The sequence below is a fragment of the Leuresthes tenuis genome, unplaced genomic scaffold (assembly GCF_036924035.1).
Source record: "Leuresthes tenuis unplaced genomic scaffold, fLeuTen1.0.hap1 SCAF_10, whole genome shotgun sequence".
Taxonomy (NCBI): Eukaryota; Metazoa; Chordata; class Actinopteri; order Atheriniformes; family Atherinopsidae; genus Leuresthes; species Leuresthes tenuis.
This window is the reverse complement of record NW_027325364.1, coordinates 5,238,739-5,255,435: the sequence shown is the minus strand read 5'-3', so window position 1 is coordinate 5,255,435 and position 16,697 is coordinate 5,238,739. Positions and strand designations below refer to the sequence as shown.

General features: G+C 40.2%; 2 protein-coding genes across 4 annotated transcripts in view; one reads left to right on the top strand and one right to left on the bottom strand.

Moving 5' to 3' along the window:
• Window positions 1–16,697, bottom strand: part of tmem106ba (transmembrane protein 106Ba) — a 470,787-nt gene that overhangs the window by 168,645 nt on the left and 285,445 nt on the right. The gene's annotated exons all lie outside the window — the stretch shown is intronic.
• agmo (alkylglycerol monooxygenase) overlaps window positions 1–16,697 on the top strand; it is a 61,699-nt gene that overhangs the window by 7,298 nt on the left and 37,704 nt on the right. The gene's annotated exons all lie outside the window — the stretch shown is intronic.

Here is a 16,697-nt window from a genome sequence, read left to right as displayed (position 1 = left end):
TTACAGCACAAGAGAAATTTGGCTAAGCTTTGATGTTTCTCTGTGTTTCACTATAGCAGCATACGTCTAATTATCTGGCACTACAGAATAATTATGAATAATATTAAATAACTTACACGGAGGTGTTTTGCGTACTGTGACCGAGAGATGAAGAGCGCATTGTTTGGTCATTTTTGGCTCTGAGTGGTAGGTCAATTGTGATCTGGATATGTAGGCAATAAGAGGAAGGTGAGGGTGGATGAGGAGGATGATAAGTTGTTTTCTGTTGCTGTAGCAGCCCATAGGCTGACTGACTAAAAAATGCTGAAAAAGATGCTTCAAAACAATGTTCCAAGTTAAACAACAGAAGTTAAGTTAACAGAGCAGAAACTTAATAATAAGACTAATTTTAAAGCATACAGTTGGTCATACAGTAGAGATCACAAGTAGTACCCTATTAATGTGTATGAATCCCCCTTATGTGGCACATGGTAAGTTGGGAATTCTCCCCTATTTTGAAAAATGAACTTCAGGATGTGACACTGTTGTCCTCAGCTGATAATAATAATAATGATGGTAATAATCAAAATGATCGAGCTTTGATTCGTAGTAGTTACTATGGACAAATGTATTCAAACTTTTCAAAACATACCTCCAGCTTTATCCTCTTCTTTACTGATAATACTCATACTATTTCATTGAAATAGAGCAAAATAAGCTGCTTTCATCTTATGCTTCAAAGATAACTGCACTTTCCAGTGTTATGTTAGTGCTCTCAGGTTATTACTGTGCCAATATAAGTCAGCTACCTAGGAGCATCAAACTGTCTTCGGCTTTCATGTTGCTCTCGAAAAGGACAAACAAAGACTACAAAGTTAGCTGATGATAAATGGCTGTAAAATGTTGATTTAGTTGCCTTCCCTGTGGGGAGGAGTTCAGAACATGGCACTCACATCATGTTTTCCTGGACACTGCAGAGGAAGCAATTATTTTTGAGTTACATCCAGCTGCTTTAGAGCTGTGCAGATGTGAGAGGCCTTGGTCTCCAGAGGGCTGTGGTCTTAACCCAGAGCTGCCACAGCATCAGACTGTATATAGTCATGTCTGTGAAGCAGCGACGTCCTGCAGCATCACTCTGAAAAAACATATATACCAGATACGATGTTTCAGTAGTGGCTCCACATTAAAAAAAAAAAGAAAAGAAAAGAAAAGGGAACTCCCTATGCATTGGCTCGGTAGTGCATGTGACAGATGTTCAGCTGCCACTCAGCACACCGGATGAGAGGTATTTATTTGTGGCCTGCAGTGATGTTTATTTGTGTCAGTGGCACATCAAGCTGCCCGCCGCCGTCTAGTCCACATAGTTTTGGATTAAAGTCCACTGCTGCTGTGCTGACGTTAGAATCTGCCTAAACAGAAGCTGTGCTTTTAAAATGTGTGCCGCAGCTCGCCAGGAATTGGCCCGCATGCTTTTGAGGTGAGTGAGAACATAGATTTTGGGATGCTGGTGGTCATTTTTACTGTGATTTCAACATGCACACTAAATGTATGACCATGTCAGGCATTATTGTTGTCATGGTGATGTTTCTGCATGTGTAGGGTCAGTTGAGGCACTGTATTTTTAGCACAATACATCTGAAATAATTATTTATTTATAACTGCAATTCACCCCTTCAGGGAATGTGATGTAACAGCAATTTTGAGAGCTTTTTCTGTCTCTATTGCTTCATAGAGTAGCTTGATAGATAGATGCTTGATGAAAACATAGTAAGTTTGTATCATCCTTGTTCATCCAATTGTCATGTAACAAATCAAATACAAGTCTGTTGACATCAAGTATTGAGCAGTTTATGGAAAAGTGAGATAATATGATTACAATGATTACGATGATCTGATCAGTTAGAAAGGTGTCATAACAACCAACTAGATGTCAAAACACAGCATCCGTCCAGAGATACAGCCAACATTTTTACTATATTATTTGCTGATCATTTCCTCAGGTCAACATTATGACTTTTTGATCTGTTCTGTGGAAGATGACCATGAATCATAAACACATAAACAAGTTTCTCAGAATCCAATTTCTTCATTAAAAACCTGTCAAAAAGAAGAAAAAGTCAAATTTGCAATGGTGAGAAATGTATTAAACCTGAACACCACAACAAAGAAACTGCAACAAGAATGATTTGCATAATAACTGAAGATTATTACACATTTTTGCCATAATTAATCAAGCAAACATAGTGTTGCTCCAGTTAATTTCCAGGGGATCATTTGCCCATCTGCTTTGCACAACCATGCTTTAATTACTGCTGATTGTTCCAGCCTCCATTTACATTTACATCAGTCAAATGACATCAGTGGCAACAAGACATAAAAGTTTTTTCCAGTTTGTCTGATGCCGTGGCTTTCAGAGCAGTCAGTCTCCGCAGTGAAATGCTTTTCTTAGGTCACTGTGTGAATTGTTTTTCTGATTAAGGTAATCTGATAAGAAAAAGCTTTGTCTATCCATACATAATGTATGTGCAGTTTCACGACAAAGACCTATGAGTAATGATAGTGTCACTGTAATTTGCCTGAGAAATCCTTGTATTTAGCTGTCCCCTCATGAAATTAAGATCATTAAACTTTACCATAAGTCTGCCTGAAACCAAAAGTGGGCCAATTACAAACTAATGGATAATGGAAAAATCTAATTATAAAGCTGCATTTTAACACAAGTTGTAAAGTAACCACAAATGCAGTGCATACAAAGTGAGTACCCTGGTTTCTTTAGGGGGTTTTAAAAGTCTTGTAAATGGACTGAATATAAAAGGAGACATGCTGAGATATGTAGATGTGTGTAGAGTACAGGCAGGATGACAGAATGGCAACATTTTAGTGACTGAGCTACTCATAATTCCATGTTATACTTGAATTCAAAGCCTGGTTGCCTTTTAACTGGACAAAGTGGTCATCCATCCATCCAAAAACAGTCGCATATGAATGGCAATATCCAGTAATAAGGGACAGATTTATGAATTGTTTGATGTTGAAAAAGTCCTCTTAGGGTTTTTACTAAACAAGATACGGTGATAAATGACTACTTCCACTTTTCAGCCAGGAGCAAAGTAACAGAGCTGCACATAATCTTATTTCAGGTACTGACCTGGACCTTGTTTTAATTCTCCAACTGTTCGACGGTGACCTCAGGTTCTGTACCATCGTCATGATCTGGGCGTGTAGCCTAAGACACGTAATACTCTTACTTCTAATTTCCAGTTTGCTTGCATATGGGGGGGGGGGGAGCAAATATATGAACATTTACGCCGAATATGGAGCTGATTGCCTACTTGAGCACATGCTGAAAGGCCTAAGGGGTGGGCATGGTCACCTTCCAATGACAGCAAATCACATTTGTCCTGGTGTTTGTGCTGTTTGTTGATTAGGCGGACAGCACCCTTATCATGTTTGGCATATATGAGATCCCACGTTTATACCTCACATTCATACCTGAACTTATATGTTGAATAAATATTGTGTTGGGTACGATTGATTGAATTAATTGATTTTATAAAAACTAGCGGACCTACTCTTAATTCACCCATTGTCCTGCTGAATTGTAGTATTGGAGCTCCATTGAAGTTTGCTTTTGTCATTATCCACATACTCTGGCATATTGGACTCAGACCTGAACTTTAACAGCCACATTAAATCAATAACATCAGCAGCTTTTTATCATCTAAAAAATATTGCCAGAATCAAAGGAATAGTGTCTAAACCAGGCTTAGAAAGACTAACCCATGCGTTTGTCTCCAGCAGGTTAGACTACTGTAACGGCCTGCTCACTGGGCTCTAAACGGACTGTAAGACAGCTGCAGGACATCCAGAACGCTGCTGCTCGAGTCCTGACTAGAACCAGGAAATACGACCACATTAGTCCAGCGCTCAGGTCTCTGCACTGGCTTCCTGTCGCTCAGAGAATAGACTTTAAAACAGCTCTGCTCGTGTACATCTCTGACACGTTAGAGTCATATGAACCAACTGGGACTCTGAGAACCTCAGGGAGGGGTCTCCTGCTGGTGCCCAGAGTCAGGACTAAACAAGGTGAGGCTGCATTTCAGGTTCATGCTCCTAAAACCTGGAACAGTCTTCCAGATGATGTGAGACAGGCCTCAACTCTGTTTAAATCCAGGCTGAAAACAGTCTCTTTAGCTGTGCATATGACAACTGAAAGTATCTATCTGCACATTTCGCTTTTAATTTGATTAATGCTTATTTTTTATGTTTCATTTGCCTTCTTGTGATTTTATGTAGCTGTAAAGCACTCTGAATTGCCTTGTGTACGAATTGTGCTCTACAAATAAACTTGCGTTACTCTCTTGGTTCACAGAGGAAAAAGAGACAATTGATTGATCTTAATGTGATTAGTTAAGGGTTAGATGGTGTTGACCTTATCCGTGCTTGTCTGTTATCACAGTGATTATGTTGAGAATGTGTTATGTGCAGCTTGTTTTATGATAAAAATGTACAGTCATGTACACAAAGTTACAAAACGCTGTGATAGTTCAGCGATAGGTGATCAGTGTGTGACATTCTTTTAGAATGAACATCGCTGTGTATTTGTAATAACATTCATTCAAACCTGATAAATGCTGAGGATTAGTTCCTGCAATCATATCCCATCTCCCTGACAATGCAGAGGAATGCTGCATAAAGTATTACTGCACATTTCTGCACAGTTCATTTGGTCGGAATTTATTTTTTCTACTGCAGAATCATTCATGTCTAAAAAAAATAAACTTTCCACCTATTTTTATATCCTCCTCCAGCCTGTTGGAATTGTTATTGTGGAACATAGTGGGGTCACACATAGTCATATGTGCTCACTGAGGACATATAAGCTTTTCCCCTTCTACCAGAAGGAAGCTGCTGTTCTCGACCACAGGACTTGGCCGGCGTGAGCCTCACTGCTCACTCTGGTCAGTTGAAGTTGTCCCAGTCAACCAAATTCTTACCTCAGCTCCTTCCAGTGGAAGGTTCAACCAAAATATTCCAATGTGAGACATGCACTGAGGAATTGAATAGATTTATGTACGTGTTGAGTGCTATTCAGCAGTGTCAGACTGTCACATAACAGTGCTTTAGCAGCTGTGTCTTGGTTTATTGCTCTCATCTCAGAAACTTTTTACAATCTAGCTCAAAACAGCAATAACCCCGTATCTGTAATCCTATTTTGTCAAGACAAAAGAGCTATAAATCTTGATATTATATGAGGGAAAGATTACAATACATAAGTCCAGGAAGAGGCAAAAGTGACACCCACTGCTGGGAAATATTAGGCTATTACCTCAGCATAAAATATCACTTTTAGTTTGACCAGTTTAATGGGCATTTTCATAGTTTCCCGCTCATGGCCTCAACATGAAAGGATGGCGAAAAGATAATTAAGTGGAAAGTACTTGGCAGTCATGTGCGCTGATGCCATCTTTACTGAGGAAACATAAGTGCTGAGGATTGCTCTTGCCAGACACTGATCTTGGAGATAGCTGGAGATTGAAAAAGAAAAGTAAACCACCCCAATGTGCAGGCCTATTTCAATTTAGGTCTGGATGAAGTTCAGGATTCTCCGTTCACAGGAGTAATAGCCAAAGTCTAGACTGTATTTGTGTCCTTTGCTTGGCATTTGGCTGAAATCTTTGTAGATAAACAGCACTTGTGGTTAAAGTTGAGGCAAATTTGAAACTTCAAATATTTAAATGACCTTTGTGCACACACTGACTGTCCCTGAATCAATTCCGCAGCTTTAGTGAAACTACTTTCACCGTAAAAACTCTTGTTCCTTTATTCATGATGCTATTTTGCTTTCAAGGGGAACAAAGATGTACATTTTCAGTGGCTGACAGATGACAGATCGAAAAATGAAACTCCTCTCCCGTCTGAAAAAATATAAGTCTTGCCAAACATTTACCCACTGGTTTATGTATTAACGGCCATTGAAGCCACTTTATATAAACATTTTGGTTCAATAACCTGATGATTGACAAGAATATAAAACAAATTTTATATTCAATCTCTGCCTTTCACCCACAGCCCTCTTTTAGCAGCAGGCAGACTATATATGTTCGAAACTTTTCTAATCTGAACCCGCCCAGAACCAGATGGTTTGCAGGGGTCAGACTTGTTTCGGATGCGGCCATGTTGTTGACAGGCCTGTTGATTCTGTTTATTCTAACCTCATATCGCAAGCGCCACTAATAGCAGCTCTGCATTTGGGCAGCATCTATATCCAGGCATGCCAACCAGGGTGAAGCCATTAATCAGCCAGTCAGCTGTCTGTACTCTTGATTATATGTGAGGTAATGGAGTTGTCTGCAGTTGTCTCACCAAACTAACTGCTATGGGTCTCTGTTACACTTATAGCTCAGAAACATCAGAGCGTCACTTGAACGTACTTTGAAATGGTATCATTACCCCCTCAAAGTGATGTAATTTAGGAGAAAGGCAAAAAGTTCAAATATGTAAACACAAGATTTGAAAGATTTTGGTTGGTTTCTTGTTCTTACAGCCTACTTTGCATCCCAAGATGAAAGCCACTGTCATGGAGCTGCAATTCTTCTTATTATTATTATTAGTGTATGAGTGAATAGTGAATTCAACACCAGGATTTAAGCTTTTATAAAGGTGCTAGAATGTGCTGGAGTCACTGCAGGCCACATCCTAAACAGTAGCTGTCACTACTGAGAAAATGACACCATTACACTGCAGGAATAGCACCCGAAGAAGCAGTAAAGAATGTACGTTATGTAAACACTAACATAGTTACAGTTTTTTTAATCTTTTTATAACATTTATAATTGTTGTACCATCTTGGTTTGATGGCTCGTACAGATGCCTACGGAGACTGACCTGCCTGCTTGCTCTGCCCTGCAGCTCTTCCTGTTTTTCAAAGTTACAACTCACACAGTACTGGACCTGAGTCCAGGTCCAACTCAGGACCTGGACCTGAGTTATGGCACATAAGGTCCAGAACAACAAACATAAAGTTTATATGTAAAAGAGAAAGTGCAAAGCATTTTGTCTTGTGTCAGTAATGGTAATCTAAGATGGTGCACTGAGACAAGTGAGCACTTTTAGAAATGTTGTGGCCAGGGAAGCTCTAGAATTCTGATAAATATTTGCAGACTCACATTTTATTTGGCAATTGGCTCAGTCTTTTAGAAGTAAAGATGAAAAAAGCTTCACCACTCAGGGAAAGACTGCATGCACAGTTTGCGAAGAATTCAGGGGTTTAATCGACTCTATGGTACATAGTATCATTAAAAGATTCAGAGAGTCCAGACAGATTTTAAGACCCAAAACCAATAGATGATTCTGCAGTGGAAATCATGGCATGGGCTCAGGAAAGAAAAGGGGGGGGGGGGGGGTCATACATAAGTATGATCTTGCGATGCTGGCAATTCCCCTGGATCACAGCCTTTTTAAAATGGCCTTAAGCAAAGTGGTTTGACTAAACATTTTCAGGAATCTTGCATGTTGCATCTTCCAGGCAGCAGGGGCACCATCTCGCTTGTTACTGGCACAGTTCAGAAGTCAGCACCTGTATGGAATGGGAAGTGAATAAGTGCACTATATATGTTACACTGTCATCAGCAAAGACTCCACAAGGTGCACCAAGGTGCAGTCAGACTGCAGTTAGTACACAGCGTTCCAACTTATTTTCACAGCAACAACTCCGTTGTAATAAAAATGATTCAAAACAAATTGCTTGGGTTGCGTAATTCTCCAGATGAGAAAACATTAAGCTGAACATTCAAAGAAAAGGTATTTTGTGTTGTTGATAGATTAATTAGGTTGTTTCACAGCGTAGGTTTGAAGAGTATGTTATCCTGATAACACGAAGTGCAACTGCATTAAATGGTGAAACAATGTTTTTTAGTTGATACATGTGACAGCTGGTGGCTACAAGAAAGAATTGGGCAGTTTTCTTTCTTTCTTTCAGGGTCGGCGGTGTCTCCAGCAAGTCACATAAGTGCAATCATGGGTAATCAAGCAGAGTCAGCCAATTTGGTCCTGCTCATTTCTTGCTTCTCCTATAATTTCATTCAGTTTGTCACATTTTCCTTCAGTTCTATGTGTTGAGCTAATTCTGCAGGCAAAAAAGCACATAGAAAGTATTTTTTATGGATTAAGGTTATCAAGGACCCTCCAAACAGAAAGAAAATGTGACACAGCCAGAAACTTTGCCCATAAAGGTCATGCTGAGGGACTCTCTGCTCTGTTGAATGAGCAGTCCTTGTGAAGTATTTTTTGCTTTGCGAGCACCTTACTACATCCTCTGTAACTATTTGCTGGTGTGTCCACACCCTTCCCTCTCATTCAGACCTGTGGACAGCAGCAGCTGTTGAGACAGACAGATGTGCTCAGCACTCCTCCGTTGTCCTGCGTCCCCATGGAAACACAACCGATGTTATTGTTTGAAAAGGAGCTCCTCCTGACTGAGGGATGGGGGTGAGGTTGAGAATGCCCCCCCCCCCCCCCCCCCCCCCCCAATAGCTGGGTCTCCATATATCTTCCCCCTGACGGCAAGTTCCTGGCCTCCAGGCCTTTGCTTGGTTTGCTGGTTCTGTTGGTATAGTTTGGTCAGGATGTGGGAGTCTCACTCGCAGCAGCAGAAGAGACCAAGTGAAAGGCCTCATGGGAGGTAAAGATAACATCAACAGTGATCTATAGGTCTTCGTCCTCTTACAGAGTCTGCTGTGTTTGTGTTCAAAGGGTGAAAAAGAATGTTTATTTGGGGAGAATAAAACTGATCTGAAGCTAGACATCACAAAAAGATCAGATCCACAGGGCCTGTAGGCACACGATTCAGACAAAGTGCACAAAAGAATGGTTGTTATGATCAGTGAGAGGGTAGCTGAGCTCAGCAGAGGCCACAGTCCGGCTGTCTGCTGCCCTCGTGTGCCCCGCTCGCTGCACGGACAGACTTCCCTCTGTCAGCAGTGATGATAGATGAGCTGATTTTAACCGCAGACATGGTTGACAACTAACTCACTCAAACTGGAGGAATGAATTGTGAATGAGGTGGGTGAACGCAGGTTCTAATTAGCCTTTTAGAGCAAATTACTTGACTGGAAGCTAGTTGTGTACACAGTCATGTGAAAAAGAAAGTAAAGCCTTTTTTATTTCTGAAATCCATATGTAGCGTGTTTGAAAAACTAAGTACACTCCATGAATCAGTAGCTTGTGGCTTCACATTATCAGTCGCTCTCATGGTTGTGGAGGAATCTTGGCCCACTCTTCTTTCCAGCGTTGCTTCAGCTCATTGAGGTTTGCAGCATTGGTTCATGCACAGCTCTCTTAAGGTCCCACCACAGCATTTCGGTCAGCTTAAGGTCTGGACTTAGACTGGACCATTGCAACACCTTGATTCTTTTCTTTTTCACACATTCTGTTGTAGATTTGCTGCTGTGTTTGGGATCAGTTTCAGCCCAGCTTTAGCTGTGGGACAGATGGCCTCACATTTGACTCTAGAATACTTTGGTATCCAGAGGAGTTCATGGTGGACTCAATGACTGCAAGGTGTCCAGGTCCTGTGGCTGCAGAACCAGCCCAGATCATCAGCCCTCCACCACCGTGCTTGACAGCTGGTATGAGGTGTTTGTGCTGATATGCTGTGTTTGGTTTCCTCCAAACGTGCTGCTGTGCATTATGAGCAAACATCTCCACTTTGGTCTGGTCTGTCCAAAGGACATTGTTCCACAAGTCTTGTGCTTTGTTCAGGTGTAACTTTACAAAGAAGAGGCTTTCTCCTGCAGCCCTTCCAAACAAGCAATATTTGTTCAGTCTTTTTCTAATTGTGCTGTCATGAACTTTAACATTTAAGATGCTATCTGAGGCCTGTGGAGTCTGAGATGCAGCTCTTGGGTTTTTGACCTTGGGGTGAACTTGCTGGGACGCCCACTCCTGTGAAGTTTGACAGCTGTCTTGAATGTTTTTGATTTGTGAATAGTTCTTCTCACTGCAGAATGATCAAATGCATTTCATTAGCAGCGCCTGCTAATCACAACACAAATTGTCCTCTTAATTCCTTACCATAGCAATCAGGGTGTGCATAGTTTTTCCACACACTGCTTCTGCATTTTGCTTATTTTATTGTAAATAAACCATGACATGGTGTTAGATGTCACGTGTTGTTGTTCATCTGAGGTTGTACAGACCTAATTTCTCAGATCTGTTAAGGACCAGCTTATTTTTCATTTTGTTCTGACGTATATTTCCTTAGAATTTAAAAGGGTAGACTTTCTTTTGCATGCTATTTTTTTTTTTTTTTTTTTATATTTCAGTAATGTCTTGAGGGAATTTTGTCAAATTTAGAGCAAGTCAAAAATTCACAACTTGAAGTGACTGAAGTTTTATGGCACAGAACTCTTTGGACAGTCCTCTGAAGAAGTTGTTTGGGAAAGGAAGATCTTACCAGGTGATTGGATGAAACATCATCTATAACCTTCAGTAGAAAATGCACAACCAGCAGCAGAATCATTTAGCGAACAGGAGATGCAAAAATTCAATTTTATGATTTGAATCATAAAACATTCAACCTTTAGACATTAGTGTGTACATTTAGCTTGTAAAAAAATTATTCTCTTGTGGCTGTGGTCTCACAAATCAGGCATGAAACCAGCTGCTACATACAAACAAAAAAAAACAATAAAAAAAATATATAAATATCTAACAGGACAAAATGCTGAGGAACTGAAACATTCAGATGGGGAAAAGTCAGCTTCACTTTGTTTTTGTAGCCATTATTCAATATTATAGTTCAATAAACGTAGAGGATGTTGTGACCATATTTCACACTGAATTGGCAACTCTTGGGTGCCCAAACTAAACAACGGTGAACTCTTTGAAGATTTATGTGAGGCATCCCCATTTTCTAATTTGGAGTTTCTTTTCAGCTTTGTTTTACACCAAAGTGAATTCTCTTCACCGGGAAATTAACCCAAACAAGAAATGTTTGAGGTATTACAGTTATGAGCTGATGCGGAGCAAGAACAACAGATCTTAATAGACAAGTCAAATGATATTTTATATAAGCATGTGTAGTGTAAGAATTCACAGCTTGTCTCAAGGGGATTCACAATCTGTAACGCAGACTATGTGGAGCTGTAAGGGTGAGCCTGAGGGGTGATGGCCTGTGAAAATCTGACTGGTACTCTTGTTTACAGATGAGGAAAAGCTACAAGTTCTGGTACTTTAAACACTTATTATAATTGTAGTGATGCTGTGTTTATATTGTGCTGTGAATAATATAATAAAAGTCAACATGTTTCTGGATGTAGATGTAGAAAAGTGTATTAATAAGTGAGAAACTTGTATTTATTAGTGAAGGAAAATTATATTACTGCAGTATACATTTCTATATTTCATGTATTATTGTTATATCGTATATTATTATTGATAAGCCATAACTGTGGACATTAATAATGGACTGGCCAAATGAAAGGCAGCATAATTGGTGAAAAGCTTTATTGAAAGCAGAATTTTTCAGTGGTGTGGGAAAATACCCATGTTTTTTAAAATGTGGCCCCTTTATGGCCTCTGATTTGGAAAAATTCCAGATCCACCACAGCAGCAGGCAACCCCTGCTGATCAACTTTTATTGATGAACAAACATTAAACAAACAAACCATTTAACTGCAAAGTGTGCAAAACTCTTTGGGTTCTCAAAGCATCAGATATGAAGTCTGTCATAATCACTCCACTGAAATCAGTTTGCAACAGAGAGCACATTGAATTTATGGAACTGAGATCAATTAGAATCGGAATGGTAATGTTAACAAATACAACAACTATAGCGGTATTTACCTAGCCTGTCGCTGTCTATATATAGTTTTTATACCCTGTTTGTCAGAGCTGTAAGTGGGCCTGACCAGGGTTAGTGTGTTTAGTTTAGAGTGTGTGACTGAGTTGTGTGGACAGCATGAAGTATGGCAGCGACTGAGGAGAGTTGGTCGACCATCCCACCAAGTCCTGCGTTGGCTGTTTGGGTTGGCACCCTATCCAAGAGCCCTCCAATCCAAACATTAGAGGCCTGTTCACAGCCCATTACTCCTGTGATTGACAGGGCGGCCCACCAGTCAGGGGGCTGCACACGAAGAGTGTTGCTTGTGAGTGCCAGGAGCTTGACACTCAGGGTGATGATTTAGGCAGTTGATTGATGTAACTGTAAAAGCATTTTATAAGGCTTGAATGGTTTAAGGGTGTCGTTTTGGATCTCTTCTTATGTTATTTATTTTTCTTTTGTCTCGTCATACTTTCTTTTTATAGCAGCATTATTCAAGGTACAGATTGGCAGTTATTGCTGCTTAATGCAGGCCTTTACTAGAGCTGAATTTATGGAGCTCAACAGGACTTTGGTTCTTGCATTTATACGACTCTGGTTATGTAAGCATTGCTCCTAGCAGCATTGAGCAGGATGTAAACAGTCTGTGTCAAAGTCTAACCAAGCAATGTTACATGACTGATTACAACTTACAGCCCTTGATTATGTGCCATATTATAATTCAGCAGCACAACATAGAGTAGTAAAACATTAAATCAGTCTACTGTCAAACCTCTTCTGTTGTTGTTTGCAGAATAGTGAGACATTAATTTGTTATTCCACAGGGTTTTGTATGTTAGCAGGACACGTGAAAGTTAATGCATAACAGATATGGAAAGGGCGAGATCATAGCTGGCGTGCCCACATTTAGACAATTAATAAATCATTAACCACAGAGTAAATATTTTGATATATAGAAAACTGAAAAGCAAAACAGTCGGTTCAGCAGCTTCTTAGATATGATGGTTTATTATTTTATTTGACTTATGATGCTAAATTCACACATTGAATTATTTGTTTAACTAAATAAGTCACATTTCAATCAATAAATATAGCCACAAACAAAATTTTGCAGACTTTTACCATTACCAGAAAGAAGCTGCTCAGTTGCCAAAAATTTAAACCTACTGCAGCAACAAATGGGTTTTAGACTTTATAAAGCCAGTAAAAGTTGTGTATACAGGGGAAAATGCTGGATGTCCTGACTGATTTATTCTGATATATAGCTTAACTGATGGGAAACTCTCTGCTTTTTAATGAGTACAGTACTTCAGACCTTCAGTGTTTCATTTTGTGGTGACGTGTCCTTAAAGGAAATGTCACTTTTCTGTTTTTCACATTATGCAATATAGCCAAAATCTTGTCAAGCTGGGCTTTTATCGTCCAAGAAGGTTTGTGTAGAAAACAATGAGGTTTACATGTGGGTCAAGCTTTCTTTGACATGTTGCTCTAGCATTGCAGTCCGAGGTCACATTTGATCCTATGGTTAGGAGGATTTGCATATCATTGGTAGTTATGATTCTAAGATGAATATCTCGATGTGGTTTCATCAGGACAGTAAATTGAGCACAGACATAAAATGAGGGTGGTGGTAGAGAGGCCATATACACATGCAGCAATCATTCTGATACTCAAGAGTGAACACCAGTTGCACCCAGATCATGTACAGTAATGGCAAGCTTTGCATATACATTTGTGGCACCCACTGTGGATTGCACTCATTGTCTTGTTAAATCTTTCCACTACGTTTTATGGTAAGTAGATAAGATGTCCTTGATTTATGGTCCAATCATGCTTAGTAGGGCCATTTGGAAGATCTTTCTTTCGATGACAGCCATGTTTTTGCACCATGCTTGAAAAAAATATTCTGCGATTTTTGAAGATTTAAAAAGCAAATGCAAGCAAATTTTCTCTTTAGGTGTGGTATAAAGTGTCATAAATATCTCTCTAGGTGATTAGCGTGCACTCACCCTTGTCATTCCTGAGAAGTCATGAGTAAGAGCTCACCGGAGGCCAGATGGAAGTACCTTCTTCAGCATTGCTCTGCTCTTGCTGGGAATGTGGGCTCTGTGGCATTGGTTCTCACCATTAACGGGGCTTCCCTTCTGAATAGGCCCTGCCAAACTATGCAGCATCCTGCCGAGTCCAGAGATGAGGACATGGGCTTGCAGTGAAGCCTAGCAGTTCCAACTTCCTATCAATGACAACAAGCATCAATCTTAGCCGCCCTTAGTCCTGGACCCTGCCAAGCATGACTCCAGCAAGAAGAAAAAATGAAAAAGCCTCAGGCTGCTGGAATTAAACAAAGGCTGGATTATCCTCTCAATATGTCCCATAGCGGGACAATTCATCTTTGAATCCCCATGGTTCAGAGCGGAAGAAATGTCATAATTTTTATACTTGGCTGATGTTGATGCAGTAAGTCTCCCCCCCTCTCAAACCCAGGCCTTGTCGGCAGAATCCCATCAGTTGCCTTGAGAGAACTAATAAAGTTTGAAATAAAATCCAACCCTGTTGCTTCCATTTTGACTCAATCCAAAATACACCATTTAACATTATAAGTTACACTTCCAAAAACACGCTCTGTGACTTTTACTCCTTCACACCTGCTGAAATTCAGCAATAAGCCTGCTAAATAAAGAAGGTGTGGATTAATGTTCAGGAGCAGTAGCTTTCACCTGGGTTGTCCCAAACACTTGAGGAATTCCACCTCAGCCTAACTCTTCAGAACTGTGAACGGACAGATTGTGGCATTCAATTCTCAGCAGCGTGTTTGTTCAGGTGCAGCGAACCCACGACATCACGTTTTATTGCCGATCGCCACAGTAAAATTCACAAGTTTATGAAACGGAGCGACAGTTGTTCGAGGTGTGGCTGTGAAGTGATCGTCTTTGTGCAGAACTGTGCAGCGCTGCAGATGTGTGTAGACATTCTTGAGCACTTCTGCCACATGAAAGCGTCAAGACTGCAAATTTACTGGCAGTTGCAGTGTAGTCGGATTGGAAAGTTTACCACATACCACTTATGTGTCTCTTGTTCTGTTGAATAACATTTTTACAACTGTAGAGCAATGCAGAGTTTCCTGTTTTCAGTGTTTGTGCTAAGTTGAACCAGTGACGCAAAGAAAATTAGTATGTTGAATCGAATAATACCAGGGGCAGTTCTAGGGGCGGGGCCACAGGAGCATTGGCCTCAGCTGAAATCTGATTGGTCCCCTGAAGTGCCCCTGTCCGGTCACTCATCTCTCCTTTGTCCGATGATCAGATTATAGGTGGATGCAATTCCTGGCCGAAACACTAGTGGCGCTAATGAGCCAAATAGGAATGTCCAGCGTGAATAAAGTTTACAGAAGAAGAAGATTTGCACGCTCTCGAACGACGTTGGACAAATACTTGGCCCTTCTATGAATATTGAATATGAATATGGCCCCTTACTCAGAAAAATCCTAGATTTGCCACTGAATAATACACCTCAGAAAATGTGCTGTTGCAGCTTAGGTTTATGAGAAAAATTATAATTACAAATAATTTAGAAATGAAAATCACGTGACAAAAACTGTTGGACCAAACTGGGGTGTTGTGTTTATAACCTGGCCACAACTGAGCTGAAGACACCATATGCATCGCTGGAAGCAGTGCAGGAAGACACGCTTACAGCTGCTAAAAACACAGGCGAAATGTCATGGTAGACAAAGTCACGGCCAAACGTTTAATATCAAGGGTGTATACTGTCCTTCTCAGCAATATGCCAAGAATTACAGCCGAAGGTCCGGCAGCTGGTCTCATCAGTTCCCAGATGTTTACAGACTGTTGTTAAAAGAAGAGGGGATGCTACACATTGGGAAACATCGCCCTGTCGCAGCTTTTTTGCTACACATCATTGCTATTAAATCCAAGATGAAATAAGATTTTTCAAGTAATAGTATTTCATATGTTTTCTCTCTTCTATTTTGAAAAATATTGCTTCGTTAGATCTGCAAATCATTCATTGTTTTTATTTACATTTTACACTGCATCCCAACTTTCTTTGGGACAGGAGCTGCTGCCGCTAGTAAGGCACTGTTCTAAAACTTGATGTTTAAGGGAATAACCTGTAAAGGTCTTCATACAAAGTTGATACTTGAAAACTTAAGCATTCTCACTGAGCTAAAAATAAATTTCTATGTGAATGGAAAGACTCACATTTGTCATGTTTGATTATTAGCCTGACGTTTTAGTTACCATAGTACCACAAAACAACATTCATTCACCTTTAATATGGTATTTAAGTCAAATGTAATTAGATGATGATATTCTATCCCTTAATCATAATTTACTCTGAACATTAGGGTTTTCTTATAAAATTTAAAACTCATTTAATGTCTTAGGGTTCATTTAATTATCATGAATACATTACTGAATATTGGGCATTGTGGTTCTACAATATTTGAAAGTTACTATTCTCTCTTGTATGGCAGCAGAAGCCAAAGTGAATGGAAGTTGCCAAAAAGCACAGACCGGACGGGGTGGTCCGGAAACGGCTCAGAGATCCAGTGAAACTTAACAAGCATGTTCCCTTTGGATGTTAAAATGAAGTGTAACACAGATTTTAATGTAGCAAGTATCACAACACAGCAGAGGAATGTAAACTGGAGCACTGGGACATCAGGCTGGATGCTACCCAGCCGTAGCCGAATACCCCCGTAGTTATAGTAGCCTAAAGCCCTCCACCAGCACCACAGTGACCAGGTAGTCTTGAGTCTCAGGTTTTAATCACAGCCGGCCAGGAGTGAGGTTTGAATCATTCTATTTGTGGGTAAAAGGGTCGAGTTACTCAAGGGTGTAAGGGATTCTGTGCATGAATCTTGTGCATAACG